General features: G+C 36.7%; 1 long non-coding RNA gene across 1 annotated transcript in view; it reads left to right on the top strand.

Moving 5' to 3' along the window:
- The window catches only part of LOC126946607 (uncharacterized), a 213,750-nt gene extending 209,189 nt beyond the window's left edge, over window positions 1-4,561 (top strand). The window contains exons 3-4 of the long non-coding RNA XR_007722721.1: window positions 2,430-2,612; window positions 4,492-4,561. This is a non-coding gene — a long non-coding RNA (uncharacterized LOC126946607). The remainder of the gene's footprint in view (window positions 1-2,429; window positions 2,613-4,491) is intronic.
- Window positions 4,562-18,445: the final 13,884 nt, after the last annotated feature.

Below are 18,445 nucleotides of genomic sequence, written 5' to 3'. Positions count from 1 at the left end.
AGAGGAGATGCCCCATTTTACCCTTCCTGAATTCCTAACACACAACATTGTGAGAAAATAAGCTGGTAAGTTTTGGTGTGGTTTCTTACACAGCAATAAAACCCTTGAATGAACATGTTTTTCCAGTTTTTCAGCTTTCTCAAAGTCTCATGGCTCTCCATAGCTGACTCAATTTTACCTCATATTTTGCTCATATTACATATGTGTCTGAGAATCCTCCATCATTTCCATTTGGTAAATGTCTTAGGCAGTTGTGCCATTTCTCTTCCTCTGGATTACCAGCACTCAATTCTTTGGTCAGCCCATGCTCAACAGAACCAAAACACCTCAGAGAAACTAGCCTCTGGTCTTCTAAGAGCAGGCCACTCTTAATTGCAGGTATCTTTGATTGCTATACCCAGGTTGATGTGAGGACAGACTATAAGGCAATATCTTTCTAGCATATTGAAAGCATCCTCAGAGTGATTTGGATATAAAATTTCCTGCCTAAGATAACTCCCTTAACTTTAAGATATCATTTAATTTCTGGGCTAAGGTTTAAAAATAACCATTTAATGACAACATGTTTGAGAAAAGTCTAAGAAACCTATTCCTTTTCAAAAGAAAATGATTTTATCACAGTATAGTCACATACTTTTAAAAAGCTAACTGAGGCTGATAATCTAAATTACTATGCCAGTTATACTGAGAAGTGTAGTCTACAGTAACTTGCATTTGACATGGAGTTGGTCTTCTGCTGACTTGATGAATAACTTAGCAGCCAAACAGGTGGCTCTATTACCTTACTTTGATGCTAAGAATGCAATTTTAATCAGTTTTTAATTAGTTCCATGGATAAAATCAGTTTGGACATGAGTTTGACAGTGCTATTTTAAATCTAACATTATGAATTAGAAATATTGGACATGATTTCTATAATGTGAGATTTTAATGTAATCTTACTTTTCCCATTCTTTGGGTTCATGATTTTAAAGTATACTAAAAAAACTTGGAGAATCTTAGAAATATTAAACACTGTTTTTTGTTGTTGTTGTTGTTCGTACTATTTTAGCCTTGTTGATGGGAGGCTAATGATACCTCACTGTAGTTTTAATTTGCTTTATCTTGATGAGTAATAAAGTTCAGCACATTTTCACACGCTTACTGACCATTTGGATATCCTCCTTTGTAAAGTTTCTATTCAAACCTTTTGTTTATATTTTTTTATATTTAATTACCTATTTGGACTGACTTATAACATTTTTTATATATTTTAGGTAAGAGCCCTTTGTCAGATAGATATACTGCAATTATGTTATCTATGTGGCTTACCTTTTTCCTCTCTTAATGGTATCTATTGAAAATTGAACTATATTAATTTTAACAAAATCCAGTGTATCAGTTTTTATGATTTGCACATCTTTTTTCTGTTTCAAACATCTTTGCTTATTCCAAAGACATAACGATATTCTCCTATGCTTTCTCCTAAAATTATTTATCTTTCACATTAAATTTGCAACCCATCTGTAATAGCTTTTTTTTTGTTTTTGTTTTTGTTTTGTTTTTTTTTTAATGGTTTGAGGTGGGGAACCAAGATTTATTTTTTTATTCAACAAGGATATTCAGTTCATCCAGTACCGTATTGGAAAGGCCACACTTATGCCACTGCTCTGCAGTATTCCCTTTGTCATAAGTCAATTGACAGAGGGCCATGTAAGTGTGTTTCTCTACACTCTATTCTGTTTCAGAGTCCTTTTGTATCTCCTTATGCCAATATCACTGTCATAATTGCTATAACTATATAATGAGCCTTGATATCTTGTAGTGTGCTTATTTTTGACATATATATATATATTTTCTTTTTATTTTATTTTTAAATTGACATGTAACTATACATATTGAAGGAGTACAGTGTAATATTTTGATACATGTATTCATTGCCTAATATCAAGTCAGCTAAGGAGAGGAGGGGGAAGAGGAAGAGGGGGAAGAGGAAGAGGGAGGGGGAAGAGGGAGGGGGAAGGGAGGGGGAAGGGAAGAGGGAGGGGGAGGAGGGAAGAGGGAGGAGGAAGAGGGAGAGGGAAGAGGAGGGGGAAGAGGATAGTCAATGGGTATAAAGTTACAATTAGGAGAAATAAGTTCTAGTGTTCTTTTAGAACTGCTCTTGCTGGTCTATGGATTGCATTTTGGGTTGTGAAAGTCTTCTTTTTTTGAATTTACGGATTATATTTATTTATTTATATTATTTATTATTTTTATTTCCATAGGTTTTTGGGGAAAGGATGGTATTTGGTTACATGAGTAAGTTCGTTAGTGGTGATTTGTGAGATTTTAGTGCACCCATCACCCAAGGAGTATACACTGAACCCAATTTGACTGAAAGGCTTCTTAAAATGGCATAAGGACCCATTAGGTAGGTCCTAATTCAGTGTGACTTGTATCTTTATGAGGAGATTAAGATACAGATACAGCGAGGGAAGACCATGTAAAGACACAGAGAGAAGATAAACATCTACAAGCCTCAGATGCTTCAGAAGAAATCAGCCCTGCAGACACCCTTGATCTCCAGAACTGTAATACATTTCTGTTGTTAAAGCTGACCAGTCTGTGGTACTTGTTACAGCTCTAACAAGGTAATACATTACAACTATTGTTACTTTCTTATTCAATAATTTCAAAAATGCATTTTTCAATAGGTACTTGCGTCTCACTGTGTCACATTGGGAATATATATACATATTCCCTATGTATGTGTATATATACATAATGATTTTTAGTTTTTTAATATGTTGGCTTTATATTTTGGTCACTGTAGCTTTGGATTACTATTATTATTATTATTTTTTGAGACGGAGTCTCGCTCTGTCGCCCAGGCTGGAGTGCAGTGGCCGGATCTCAGCTCACTGCAAGCTCCACCTCCTGGGTTTACGTCATTCTCCTGCCTCAGCCTCCCGAGTAGTTGGGATTACAGGCGCCCGCCACCTCGCCTGGCTAGTTTTTTGTATTTTTTAGTAGAGACGGGATTTCACCGTGTTAGCCAGGCTGGTCTCGATCTCCTGACCTCGTGATCCGCCCGTCTCGGCCTCCCAAAGTGCTGGGATTACAGGCTTGAGCCACCGTGCCCGGCCCTGGATTATTTTATCATTTTATTTTATTAATTCACCTTTATTCAGAGTGTCAATCTTAAGTTTTCAATGAGATTTTAATATACCTATTGATAAAAGAAGAAATGGGTATAATTAGGGTGAACGAAAACCAGTCGTTTGGACAAAAGATGTAGAGTAGACAAAAGACATGAGTATCCAAGGTCATGAATACTGTAATAGCAGAGAACAGAAGCAGTCTCTCAGGTGACACTGAGCAGGAACCAAACAACAAACTCAAACTTTGATGTTCATATGTGTCACTTGGGGATTTTGTTTACATGTAGATTCCGAATCAGTAGCTCTGGAGTGGTGCCTGTGAATCCGGGTGACATGGCTGCTGGTGATCTATGGATTGCATTTTGAGTTCCAAAGGGCAAGATTCTCTGTTTCTTCACACTTTTATCTACTTCCTAGCATTCTCTGCTGCAGACCTGTTTCTGCCACCTGGCTCACACTCACAAATTCACTTATTTACATCTCACTGATGTACTTGCAGCTACTCTACGTTTTGACCTCATCTTATTTGCTTAAGTTATATTTGAAAGACTTTTATCTTTCCTGACCCAAGTGAAACTATTTTGTCAACCTGAGTGGGTTTAATAGCATTTCCTGGTGCTTTCTCCAGCACCATTCTATGTTGCCAGTCCTCTTCAATGAAACCAGAAATCATTTTCTGTTTATTTCCAATATAATTGGGCTGCACTTAATGAAAACTTGACATATAATTCTACAATTTTAAAAAAGGTTACTTTAAAAGAGGTGGATATATGTATATTATGATGAATTTAGAGGAAAATGTCAAAGTATTGAAAAATGAATAATGTTTGCTATTCTAGTAGAAATACTAGAATATCTAATTCTATTAAAGAATTACCTTAACAGTGAGAGTCCTATCTTTCATGTTGTAATTATTATATAAGAAGATATTCCTAACATTTCAGTTATTAAAATTTGCTTACAAATTTATTGAGTTAATATGCCATTAAGCAAACAAATACAGGTTCTTATTGATATGCATCAACTCTTGACATTTGTGTTATCTCAATAATGAATAAAAGCGGAAATAACTGACATTTTAACTCACTAGTTATAGTAAACTGATATTTTAACTCATATATGTATATTTATATATATTTAAATCATATCTATCTATATATATAACTCATATGATTTTAATTATAATAACTATATTTTGAAGTATTAACCCCAATATCATCATCTTGGGGGAGGCTTTGAGAGGTAATTAGGTTTAGATAAAATCATGATGGTGGGGCCCCCTTGATGGGATTAGTTTTCTTATAAGAAGAAAAATTCTCTCTTTCTCTCTCTCTCCCTTCTTCCCTCTCTCTGCCATGTGACAATACAGTGAGAAGGCAGCAGTTTTCAAGCGAAGAAGAGGACCCTTATCAAGAACCAAATCTGGTGCCACCTCGATGTTGAAATTCCAGTGTCCCAATCTGTGAGAAATAAATGCCTTTTGTTTAAGTTGCAGACTCTATGGTATTTTGTTGTAGCAGTTTTAGCTAACACAGAAATTGGTACCATGATTGGGGTGCTTATTTAACAAATACCTAAAAATGTGGAAGCAGCTTTGGAACTAGGTAATGGGTAGAGCTTGGAATAGTTTTGAGGTGCATTATAGAAACGTACACAATAAGGACAATTATGATGAGAGCTCAGAAAAGAGAGGAGTTGTAGAGAAAATTTACATCTTATATATAAGTAGTCACAGGAAGAATGATGATAGAAATGTAGACAATAAAGCCCATTCTAGTGATATCTTATACAGGTGTGAGGAACATGCTATTAGACAATGAAGAAAAGGCAACCCTTTTCATAAAATGGCAAGGAACTTGGCTGAATGGTATTCATGTTCTAAAGTTTTGAGAGAGATAGAACTTGCAAGCAATGCAATTGGATATTTAGCTGAGGACATTTCTAACCAAAGTATTGAAGGAGTGACTTGATTCCTCATGATTGTTTATAATCAAATGTGAGAAGTGAAAAATAAATTGAACAAGGAATTGTCAAAAAATATTTGTAAAATTCTGAGCGTGTCCACATCATAAAAGTTGAGAAAGCATGTTTGGAAGATAACTTCAAGTGTGTGACTGACCAACTCTTTGATAAGAAAATTTGTGTGGGTATGAACTATAAACCTAATCAGCCATCTCAACAGAAACCAGAAAGGGACACTTCGCAAGAATTGGACCATGCCTGCACAGTGATAATGAACCCGCAGCCTCCATAACTGTGAGAAATAACTTTCTGTTATTTAAGCCACCCAGTGTATGGAATTATGTTATGGTAGCCTGAGCTGACTAAAATAATCTGTATGCCTTTTTTGTTATTGTTAGCTAATTCTGGCTTTTCTAATGGGAAAGAAAAAATGCTGCCATGGCATTTCTTAGGACTATGCATAAATTTCTAATCAGGTTCTTTGCTTGAATTAAAGAATTTCCAAACAAATTACAAGACTTTCAATTCTATCAGTGAGGACATTTTGGCTTTTTCATCCTTCATAATATTTACTATACAAAGTTTTGCATTTATGTGGTTACTCTAGGGACCATGAGATAGTTAAGGCCTTGAGAATCTCATAAATTTACAGTAATGGTAGGGGATTTTCAGTAATTCTTCTTTCCCTATTTTCAAAAAGAATTCTGTTCCCTCGATATGGGGATTAAGGTTGCTTTTTCCAGCCTTCTTCTGAAATATACACATTGAACTCAGCATAATATTTGCTTCTAATTGGCATCATTTAATGTTGTGTGCCACAGGCCCCTCCTATTCTTACTGTATATTAATTTTAGTTATACAGAAGGGGGCTCTGTGAATCTTGACTTCCTACCAGTACAATCAAATGTGAGCCATGGTAATGGAAAGCAAATGTTACCTTCAGAATTCTGGTAAGGAAGGTATTACAACTTATTTAAAAAGTAAGTTATGTTTTAGTTTAAGGATGACAAACGTCTTTAGTGGTTACAGGGTCTGAAATGAGCACCCAGTTAGTATTCTGCTCTTTGCTTGTCCATGCACAATGCAATTTCAAAATTTCATTTTTTAACAGCTCCATTGTTATTGATTAAATCATGCCTCTACCCTTCATATGTTGAAGCCCTAACCCTCAATGTGACTGTATTTGAATTTAGAGCCTTTAATGAGACAATTAAGTTTACATTAGGCCATAAGGTAGGGTCTAGTCTGATAGTACTGGTGTCCTTCAAGAAGAGAAATAGATACCAGTGATCTCTTTCCTTTTGTGCATGCACAGAGGAAAAGCCAAATGAGAAAACAGAGAAGGTGGCTGTCTATAGGCAAGAAAGAGAGGCTTCACCAAAACCCAACTGGACAGCATTCTCATTCTGATCTTGGACATCTAGCATCTAAAACTGTGAGAAATACATTTCTGTTGTGTAAACCTCCCGGTCTGTTTTGTTATGACAGCCCTAACAGATGAATATGCCTATTTTCCACATTTTATTAATTTTAGAACGACTCTTCTTTCTTTTGAAAGCAACTGTTGTGGAAAGTTGAGTGTAGAAGCAAGTGGAGATGGAAAGAAAATGACTGAGAAAATAAGCTTGTTCTTCAACTCCGGCTTGTATTTACTACACAATAAGCTAGAGTATTTACTATACAACAAGATACCTACAGACTCTGCTGTGGTTGCACAAAAGTCAGATTGTAAGGTTTTCTCTTGGGCTGAAATATTTCTTATCCTTCTGCCCTACCATGTATAGGGAGCTAACTATAATTTATAGTCAGAATGTATGCAGTATAGTCAGCTTATATACATTATACATATATGAATGTTCATATTGTTTATTAACATATTTAACTATTTTCACATTGGAATAATTTTTGACATATTTGCTAATGTATCTCTCCACTCCAAGACACACACAGACACTACAGACACAGACCACAAACACATTCACATATACTTAAAACCCTTTTAGGACCAGAATTTTGTTCGTTCTTTCCTTCCTTTCTTTCCCTCCCTTCCCTCCGTCCTTCCTTCCTTCCTTCCACCTTGCCTTTCCCTTCCTTCCTTTCTTTCCTTTCTTAAGACAGAGTTTCACTCTTGTTGCCCAGGCTCGAGTACAATGGTGCGATCTCGGCTCATCGCAACCTCCGCTTCCGGGGTTCAAGTGATTCTCCTGCCTCAGTCTCTCTGGTAGCTGGGATTACAGGCATGCACCACCACACCCGGTTAATTTTGTATTTTTAGTAGACATGGGGTTTCTCCATGTTGGTCAGGCTGGTCTTGAACTTCCAACCTCAGGTGATCCACCCGCCTCGACCTCCCAAAGTGCTGGGATTACAGGAGTGAGCCACCTTGCCTGGCCCGAGGAGCTTTCTAATACATAGTTGAATAACAAAATGAATAAATAAATCATACTCCAATTAAATCTGCTGGAGCGATTTCAAAGTATGTGACCTGCGTGAAACAGGTCTAACAATGCAACAGGGTACGATGAACTAGAATAATTTGGAGGGACCACCATGACACATGTTATAACTCTTGATGTGAATCCTACTATTTTCAATGCTTATTATGAAAAGGCCATGACTAAAAGAGTCCTAAAAATTAGCTTGCCAAAAGCTACATAATTTAAGTATACTTTATTCATGTTCAAATACTAAATTGTTATTTCATTAATACTGACCTTAGGTCAAACACATTAGCTTGCCAAGTAAAGTCTATGTCAGTCAAGGTCCCATGTTCCCCCTAAAAGATTTATAGAATGGTTGTGGTACTCCAAATGAATATCATTTCTAAGGTCTTCTCTTTTTCTCCATCTGTTTATCTGTCATCTCTCTCTCTCTCTCTGTCTTTTTGTTTTAAAAAGAAAATTTTCAAGATGCTGTCAAAACGATTACGTTTTATGCAACCAGAACAGCATTGCTATGTTAGTTGCAAATTATAGTAGGACTAGGGCATCAACATGAAGCAACCTCTTTTTTTTATTCTTTATTATGTAACTGTAATGAACAATTAATCTTTGCATGGTTTTTTTTTTTTTTTTCTCCAATGGCATAAATGCTTAGGCTTGTGTAGAGCTCCCCTCCATACAATAAAGATATAGTCTTTTTACTTCTGTTTCAATTGAACTCCTTTATAAGTCATTAATAAAGGAGATGTTGATTATGGGATTAAATATTTAATATTTTTTGCCTATCTGGAATTTCTTTCACTGAATACAACAATAAGGTAAGAACCCTAATAAAATAATCTGTTTTATAGAACACCTGTTCCAGGCACTACAGTTTCTTTATACATGGGAAACAATTTAATCCTCCTACCCACACAGGAAGTTGGCATGAGTATCTCCATTATACAGATAAAAGACTGAGGACAGTATGCACATTGTCACCCAGATAGGAAATGCTAGAGCTGGGATCAATATCCAGATCTGTCTGGCATCCTTTTCAGTCTAAACACATAAAATAAGTATTTCATGGGGACACAGTGAGGTGTCACTAATATATTAGGTGTCATAAGGTTTAGATTTATGATGAATTTAGCTCCCGCTTTGCAAAGTCCCATTAAAAAAAAAAATGAAGTTGTAATGAATTATTGTCATAACCTTGCTATTCACTGAATACTTCTTTTGGTGTGTCTGGAAAATGGGTTAAGCACTTCACATTCATTAGTTCATGTGATCCTCAGAAGAAATTATGTAGGTGCTATTATTTGTATTTGACAGATGGAATAAGCGCAACTCAGAGAAGTTTATCAACTTGTGCCAGGTTACACAACTTTAAGTGGCAAAGTCGGGGCTCAAACCAGAGCCACATCCTTAACCACCACCCTTTTCTGTACAAGAAGCTCGGACTCCACTTAAAAACTGTTTTTTTACAGGTTTTATCAGAGCCTAAGATCAGCCCTGGGAATGAAAGGACTGAGGCTGGAAGTAGGACTGAGACAGTGTTGTTTCTTTTTTCTTTGATAGGGAGTCTCACTCTGTTGCCCAGGCTGGAGTGCAGTGGCATGATCTCAGCTCACTGCAGCCTCCACCTCCTGAGTTCAAGCAATTCTCCTGCCTCAGCCTCCAGCATAGCTGGAATTACAGGCGCATGCTGCCATGCCACACTAATTTTTTTTTTTTTTTTGTATTTTTAGTACAGATGGGGTTTTACCATGTTGGCCAGGCTGGTCTTGAACTCCTGACCTCAGGTGATCTGCCTACTTTGGACTCCCAAAGTGTTGGAATTACAGACATGAGCCACTGCGCCCACCTGGTGTTGTGTTTCTACTAAAGAAGCAAAATAGGAAGAGCTTCAGAATACAGTCTTTATGGTAGTGTATACACCACAGTAAAGAAAAGCTTTTACACTTACGCTCACTTTGTGTGCAATGAATGTCAATTGGGAAGCCTGTTTCTACAGAGGCATACATGCAACCTCCAGACTGATAAAGTCATAGGGCCATGCTAACTCTTGAAAGTTGAGAAATCCATTTTGTCATTCTAGGTAGTCATCAGAAATTTCAAAACACAGACCTTGTTCTTGCTTTTGGGGAGAAATGTTCTTTGTATTCACTCCAGAAGCACATAGTAATTTTTCATTATTTAAAAATGTTTTACAGGGTCACATTAACATTCTGCAATGTCACATCAACATTTTAAAAATATTTTTTTAAGCAACCAGCTATCTTTATGGCAGTATTTGTCAAGAGTAAGTTCTGCTTTGTCACTAAACTCTTATCACCCATGCAGATACTTTATTGGGTGATTTCCCACTACTTCCCCCATTCTATTCTTTCTCAAGCATCACTATCATGATTATTTTATTTAGGACCTAGTAGTTATCTTTTTTTTTTCCTCTACATTCGAACCTTTGAGTAGAGTTGTCCAATATAGTAAATTTAAATTTAAATTATATAAAACAAAAAATTCAGTGTCTCAGTTCACTAGCCATGTTTAATGTGTACAATAGCCATATGTGGCTTGTTGCTACAATATTGAACACTGCAAATGTAATGTAATAGAACTTTTATTTCTAAAAGTTCTATTTGTTAGCTTTAGAGCTTTGATTTCCTAAAAAAGACATCTCTTAATGAATATTGCAGTAGATTGCATTCATTTTCATGATATATCTTGTACCTCCATTGTATGTCTCTCCATTGAGTTCCCTGAATATGATACCATTCTTTGCAAAAGGGCTGTATATACCTTTGCCCCATTGCCATCAAACTTGAATAATGGCTTGCTTCGTCCAATGAATTATAAGCACTAGTGGTGTGTGTAACTTATAAGAGGAAACTTTAGTGGTCAGTGTATACTTCGCCACGATATCTTTTCCCTCTGTCATGAGAACAGTGTTTGAAAATAGAGTTTCTTCTGAGTCACTGAATTAAAGTGGCATTAAACAGGTTGGAACACATCCCTAATTAATATTTAATGTGGAAGAAAATAACCCTTTGTTACAATTACTACTTTATGTATCATTTATTATCACATAACTGAACATAAGCTGACTGATAAAAATATGGACACCTTTCAGCATTCTAGAGATGAAAACAGGGATACTAAGTGTTTTTCATCAGTGATATTTTATACAGGGCTGGGCTCCAAGCCAATGTAACAGGAACAAACCATACGGATACACAGTTGCCTATCAAGTTCATGTATCATCCAGAGAACAAAAGCTTTGCCCCTGGGTGAATTGGTAAAACCATGTAATAGGACAAGAGCTAGTATTTTTGGATTTCATTCTATTATCAAGTGCCCAGAACCTTAGTGATTTTATCCCTAGGGTGTGAATAGCCCTCAGATGAAGAGCCCTCTGTGCTAAATGTGCTTTCTGCAGTCGAGTGAGTCCATTTATACTAATAACTTCTCTGGTGTCTGCATGGGAGAGGTTTCCCTCTTTTTATTTCTAGGGTATTTGTCCTACCATTTCAATACTACTTTTATATTTTGCAGTTAAAATAGGGGAGTAATGACAAGTATGAATACACAGTAAGTGATTGAAGAGTTGGGAATAAAGTAGGTAATTAGTGACCTGCCCTGCCTGAGGAGATGTGGGAGATGAGGGGGCTCAAATTTTCAGTTTAATGTTTTCTTTTGTTATGTGTATTTTGATACTTGGATTTGTATATTGACTGAAAAGAAAAAAAAATAAAAATTAAAAATTGTGATTCCTTGCAGATTAGATCCTGCTATTCATAGTGACTCAGATAATGTTTAAACAAAGAAATTAACCCATGGAGAGTTAGAGACTCATTTAAATCTCTTGAGTGTCTCAGTCAATAGAATTTTGAGATCATCAATGATGCATCTCTCTAAAAATGAATTCTGGAGCTAAGATACCCAAAAGAAAAGACTATTATCCCATAAGATTGAAAGGGCACTGGCCTAAAGATGTCCTGGCACTGATTTTAACAGCATGTAAAGATTGGGGGAATAAATTCCTCTATATGGCCTCTACCCTTCTAGGTATAAAATTAATCATTTGCTTAGATGAGATCAGTGGCTCTAACTTGGGAGTGAATTTTAACAAAATCATCTACACAGTTTTAGAAATACATATATCACATGCCTAGGTATAAAAAATGTGTTAAGACTTTACCTGGAAACTAACAGTTTACCAATACATTGAACCAAATTTTTGTATACACTTGAAATGAGGTAGTATTCATCTAAACCACATTGTCTTAAAAGATGCTAATTGTTATGCCCAGGGAAACTGCTAATAACTAAAAATATATAGTACAAGAAAAAGTAAGGACATTAAAATAAGATTCTAGAAAGTATCTATTTAACAGAGAAGTGGATGAAAATTTAGGGATAGAGGAACAAAGATATATAGAGAATAAATAGCAAAATGGCAGATATATATATATACTATCTTATAAGTAATTATATTAAATGTAAAGTGATCAAATATTCCATCAAAATGTAGAAATTGGCAAGATGGATACAAAAACGTGATCCAAATTATGCTTCTTATAACAGACACACATTATATTCAAAGACACAAATGGGTTGATATTAAAAGCCTGAAAAAAGACATACCATGAAAACAGCAACCTAGAGAGAACTGGAATCACTATACTAACGTCAGAAAAAATCAACTTTAAGACAAAAATAGTATTAGAAGAAAAAGGGAAATTTAGGATGATAAAAGGATCAAGCAAAAAGAAAGATATGAAAATTATAAACATCCATGCACCTAAAAATAGAGCCCCAAATAGAAGGAGCAAAACCTGAAAGAATTGAGGGAAGGAAAAGAAAATTTAATAATAATAGCTGGAGATTTAAATACTTCACTTTCAAAAATAGGTAGAATAATTAGAAAACATTTAACAGGGATGTATATCTTTTTTTGAAAAGTGTCTGTTTATGTCCTTTGCCCACTTTTAACAAGCATATGGAAGAAAGCTCAGTAGCATTGATCATTAGAGAAATGCAAATTAAAGCCACAATGAGATACCATCTCATACCAGTCAGAAGGACTATTATTAAAAAATCAAAAAATACCAGATGCTGGCAAGGTTGCAGAGAAAAGGGAGTGCTTAAACACTATTGGTGGAATGTAAATTAGAGCAACCAACGTGGAAGACAGTGTGGCAATTCCTCAAAGATCTAGAATCAGAAATACCATTTGACCTAACAATCCCATTATGGCTATATACCCCCCCAAAATGTAAATAATTCTACTATAAGGACACATGCACATGTATGTTCATTGCAGCACTGATCACAATAGCAAAGACATTGAATCAACCTAAATGCCCATCAATGGGAGACTGGAGAAAGAAAATGTGGTAACTATACACCATGGAATACCATGCAGCCATAAAAGAGAATAACATCATATTATTTGCAGGAACATGGATGGAGCTGAAGTCTATCATCCTTAGCAAACTAACCCAGGAACAGAAAACCAAATACTGCATGTTCTCACTTGTAAGTGGGAGCTAAATGATGAGAACACATGGACACAAAGAGGGAAACAACAGACACTGAGGCCTACTTGAGGGTGAAGGGTGGAAGGAGAGAGAGGATCAGAAAAAATAAGTAACGGGTACTAGGCTGAGTACCTGGGTGATCTAATAGTCCGCACAACAAACCTCCATGACACGTACCTGCACATGTATCCATGAACGTAAAATAAAGGTTAAAAAAAGTAAATATTTTGCAAACAATCTAAAAAAATATTCAACAGGGAAATAGAAAACTTGAATAGCTCTATAAATCAACTAGACCTAACAGATATTGTATTAGTCTGTTTTCATGCTGCTGATAAAGACATATGTGAGACTGGATAATTTATAAAGAAAAAGAGGTTTCATGGACTCACTGTTCCATGTGGCTGGAGAGGCCTCACAATCATGGTGGAAGGTAAAAGGCATGTCTTACATGGTGGCAGGTGAGAGTGAATGAGAGCAAAGGGAAAGGGGAAGCCACCTTATGAAATCATCAGATCTCTTGAGACTTATTCACTACCACGAGAACAGTATGGGAGAAACTACCCCCATGATTCAGTGATCTCCCACTGGATCCCTTCCACAACATGTGGGAATTATGGGAGCTAAAATTCAAGATAACATTTGGATGGGGACACAACACAACTAAACCATATTATTCCTCCCCTGGCTCCTCCCAAATCTCATGTCCTCACATTTCAAAACCAATCATGCTGGGTGTTGGTGGTATAGTGGTGAGCATAGCTGCCTTCAAAACCAATCATGCCTTCCCTACAGTCCCTCAAAGGCTTAACTCATTTCAGCTGTAATGCTAAAGTCTGCAGTCCAAAGTCTCATCAGATACAAGGTAAGTCCCTTCTGCCTATAAGCCTGTAAAATCAAAAGCAAGTTAGTTACTTCCTAGATACAATGGGGTATAGGCATTGGGTAAATACATCCATTTTAAATGGGAGAAATTGGCCAAAATGAAGGGAATAAAGGCCCCATGCAAATCCGAAACCCAGCAGGGCAATCAAATCTTACAGCTCCAAAATGATCTCCTCTGACTCCATGTCTCATATCCAGGTGACACTGATGCAAGAGGTAGGTCCCATGGTCTTGGGCAGCTCCACCCCTGTGGCCTTGCAAGGTACAGCCCCACTCCTGGCTGCTTTCACAGGCTGCTGTGGAGTGTCTGGCTTTTCCAGGTTCACTGTGCAATCTGTCAGTGGATCTACCATTCTGGGGTCTGGAGGATGGTGGCCCTCTTCTCACAGCTCCATTAGGCAGTGCCCCAGTGGGGACTTTGTTTTGGGGGCTCACACCCACTATTTCCCCTTCTGCACTGCCCTAGCAGTGGTTCTCCATGAGGGCTCCACCCCTGCAGCACACCTCTGCTTGGACATCCAGGTGTTTCCATACATCATCCTTTGAAATATAGGTGGAAGTTCCCAAATCTCAATTATTTACTTCTGTGTACCTGCAGGAACAAAACCACTTGTAAGCCACCAAGGCTTGGGACTTGCATCATCTGAAGCTACGGCCTGAGCTCTACATTGGCCCCTTTGAGCCATGGCTGGGAATGGAGGACACCAAGTTCCTAGTCTGCACACAGCAGGGGGTCCCTGTGTCCTCCCCGCGAAACCATTTTTTCCTCTTAAACCTCTAGGCCTGTGATGGGAAGGGCTGCTACAAAGGTCTTTGAGATGCCCTGGAGACATTTTCCCTATTGTCTTGGTAATCAACATTTGGTTCCTTGTTACTTATGCAAATTTCTGTAGCTGGCTTGAATTTCTTCTCAGAAAATAGATTTTTCTTTCCTACTGCATCATCAGGCTGCAAATTTTCCAAACTTTTATGCTCCATTTCCCTTATTGATTGATTGATTGATTGATTGATTTTTTGAGACAGAGTTTTGCTCTTGTTGCCCAGGCTGGAGTGCAATGGCACAACCTTGGCTCAGTGCAACCTCGGCTCATTGCAACCTCCGCCTCCTGGGTTCAAGTGATTCTTCTGCCTCAGTCTCCTGAGTAGCTGGGATTACAGGCATGCACCACCATACCCAGCTAATTTTTTGTATTTTTAGTAGAGACAGGTCAGGCTGGTCTTGAACTCCTGACCTCAGATTATTCACCTACCTCAGCCTCCCAAAGTGTTGGGATTACAGGCATGAACCACCACACCTGGCCTCTGTTTCCCTTTTAGAACTGAATGGTTTTAACAGCACCCTTGGCATCTCTTGAATGCATTGCTGCTTAGAAATTTGTTCTGCCATATACCCTAAATTATCTCCCTCAAGTTCAAAGTTCCACAAATCTCTAGGGAAGGGGCAAAATGCCACCAGTCTTTTTGATAAAACATAGCAAGAACCACCTTTACTCAAGTTCCCAATAAGTTCCTCATCTCCATCGGAGGCCATCTTGGCCTGGATTCCATTGTCCATATCATTACCAGCATTTTGGTCAAAGCCATTCAACAAGTCTGTAGGAAGTTCCAAACTTTACCACATTTCCTATCTTCTTCTGAGCCCTCCAAACTGTTTCAACCTCTTGTATTGAGTTCCTTATTTGATCATCCGTATCCAAATCTCAAATTTTTCTGCTGTTGATTTCTAATGTAACTTTATTATGGTCAGAAAACATACTTTATATAATTATTTTGTTTTAAATGTTTTGAGGCCAGGCATGGTGGCTCACACCTGTAATCACAACACTTTGGGTGGCCAAGGTGGGTGAATCATCTGAGGTCAGGAGTTCAAGACCAGCCTGACTAACATGGAGAAACCCTGTCTCTACTAAAAATACAAAAAAATCCAACCCCCATTCCAAAGCCACCTCCACATTTTCAGGTATCTTTACAGCAGTGCCCCACTCCTGGTACCAATTCACTCTATTAGTCCATTTTCGTGTTACTGATAAAGAAATACTCAAGACTGGATAATTTATAAAGAAAAAGAGGTTTAATGGACTCACAGTTACACGTAGCTGGGGAGGCCTCACAATCATGGTGGAATAGCAAGGAAGGTCTTACATAGCATCAGGAGAGAGAGAATGAGAGCCAAGGGAAAATGGAAACCCCTTATGAACCATCAGATCTCTTGAGACTTATTCACCACCACTTATCCCCCAGAACAGTATGGGAGAAACTGCCTCCATGGTTCAATTATCTCCCACCAGTTCCCTCCCACAACATGTGGGAATTATGGGAGCTAACACTCAAATGAGATTTGGGTGGAGACACAGCCAAACCATATCAGATATCTATAGAACACTCCACCAAACAATAACAAAATACTTATTTTTCTGTGTGAGAGAAGATATGGTCAGTGGCTCATTCTTTCAAGTGCACATGGAACATTCTGCAGGACAATACGTATGCTAGGCCATGAAGGAAGTCTCAAATAATTTAAAGCAATCTGAAATAAAATAATTATATAAAGTATGTTTTCTGACCATAATAAAGTTATATTAGAAATCAACAGCAGAAAAATTTGAGATTTGGATACAGATGATCAAATAAGGAACTCATTGTATAGATTATTCTCACAGCCAAGAGACTCCTAATTTGTTGTGAATATCTCTTCCTTTGAAAATTCTTCATATGTATGAATGTATGTAGTATATATATAAAAATATAAATATAAAAATATAAATATATAATTATAAATATAAATAAATATAAATATATAAAAATATATAAAATATATAAATATATATACATATATATAGTTGGCTTTACAAATCAGCTCAGATCATAAAGTGTGCACTTAAGGATTAGAGAGTAATTTCCATTTTTGGTTTTCTAGGATTTAAATGGCTTGTCTAATGTTCAACTGAGTTTTCAATGTCCTCTCTGGCTAATGCTCTATTTAATGTTAATCATTAGCTATAACAACTGGATATCAAATGCTCTCCTAACAGTAAGAGGTAGACAGGAAGAGAAGTTGTTCAGGATACTTGGGTAGAGTTAGCACAGTTCAGCTAAGGGAAAGAGAGAGAAATAAAGCAATGAAGGACTTAATCATGATTAAAACAGTTTTAGAGTAACCAGGATAAAAATAAATTATTTTGGATTAAGGTTATAATTATTATAAAGCTAGACATATTTAGGAGTGGGGAGAAGGTCCTTAGTATTTCACTTTTTTAAAGAAAGAGACTGGAATCAGAGACTTATACAACAGATTTGCTTTATCTATATAACCGAGGACTGGATTAAACAGTTTATATCACCTCTTTTCACTCTTTTTATCTCATTATCATTAGTGAGAGAACACTTATAGTTTGAGGGGAAGGTTTATTCCTGAGTCTTTACTTCTGGGCTTATTCTTTGATCATCTTAATATTACCCTGTACACTCTATGGAATTCAAATTAGAAGTTATGGGAATTGAGTTCCTTCTGCGACCTTTTAAATAATGAAGTGTCCCTATGTTCTGTACCTTAGTCTTTTCAGTCTGAAAAAAAAAATCTCATTGTCTCTTAGCACTCATTTATCTGCCACATTTCCCCAGAATAACTTCAGGGAAGATCTTCAGTGATTTCTCCAAACTAAAGAATCCATTTCCTTCTTGGAACATTTCTTGGTACAGTGAAGGCATGGTATTAAGTAATGCTCTCTTTCAAATTTGAGAAGTAGACATTTCTCTCTCCCCTTCTACATTCTTGAGGCTATTATTATATAAACAACTCATTTTAAAATACAAATGGAATTTTGCCTAAAAGAGAAATAGAAATTAAAGCAATTTATTCATACATATTTTTTCTTTCATTTACAGTACACGACAACTGATCCTCCTAATCTGTGCTTCTTATTATTCCTTACATTTACCATATACTCCTTTACAGTGCTTTCATTCCCACTTCCTAAATACTTAAAATATGATTTGAGTGACTATCATGTGGCAGATACTTTTATTATATTGTTTCTAATCATTGCTAGAGTCCTGCCTTTTGTCTATGATGGTCTTTACTCAACAGATGAAAGAATAGTACTTCAGAAATGTTAGTCACTAGGTTGAAGTGGAATAGTGAAGAGTCATAACTGGGATTAAAACACAGGCTGGCAAATGCGGAAGATTGAAACTAGACCCCTTCCTTACACCATATACAATAATCAACTCAAGATGTTTAAAGATTTAAATGTAAAACCCCAAATTATAAAAATTTTGGAAGACAACCTAGGAAATACCATTCTGGACGTAGGAACTGCAAATGTTTTATTTCAAAGACACCAAAAGCAATCACAATGAGAGCAAATATTGACAAATGGGGTCTAACACAACTCAAGAGCTTCTGTACAGCAAAAGAAACTAGCAAAAGAGTAAACAGACAACCTACAGAATGGGAGAAAATATGCAAAAACTATGCATTTTACAAAGGCCTAATAGTCAGTATTTATCAGGA

This window comes from Macaca thibetana, chromosome 2 (genome assembly GCF_024542745.1).
Source record: "Macaca thibetana thibetana isolate TM-01 chromosome 2, ASM2454274v1, whole genome shotgun sequence".
Classification (NCBI taxonomy): Eukaryota; Metazoa; Chordata; class Mammalia; order Primates; family Cercopithecidae; genus Macaca; species Macaca thibetana.
This window is presented reverse-complemented; position numbering and strand designations above follow the sequence as displayed.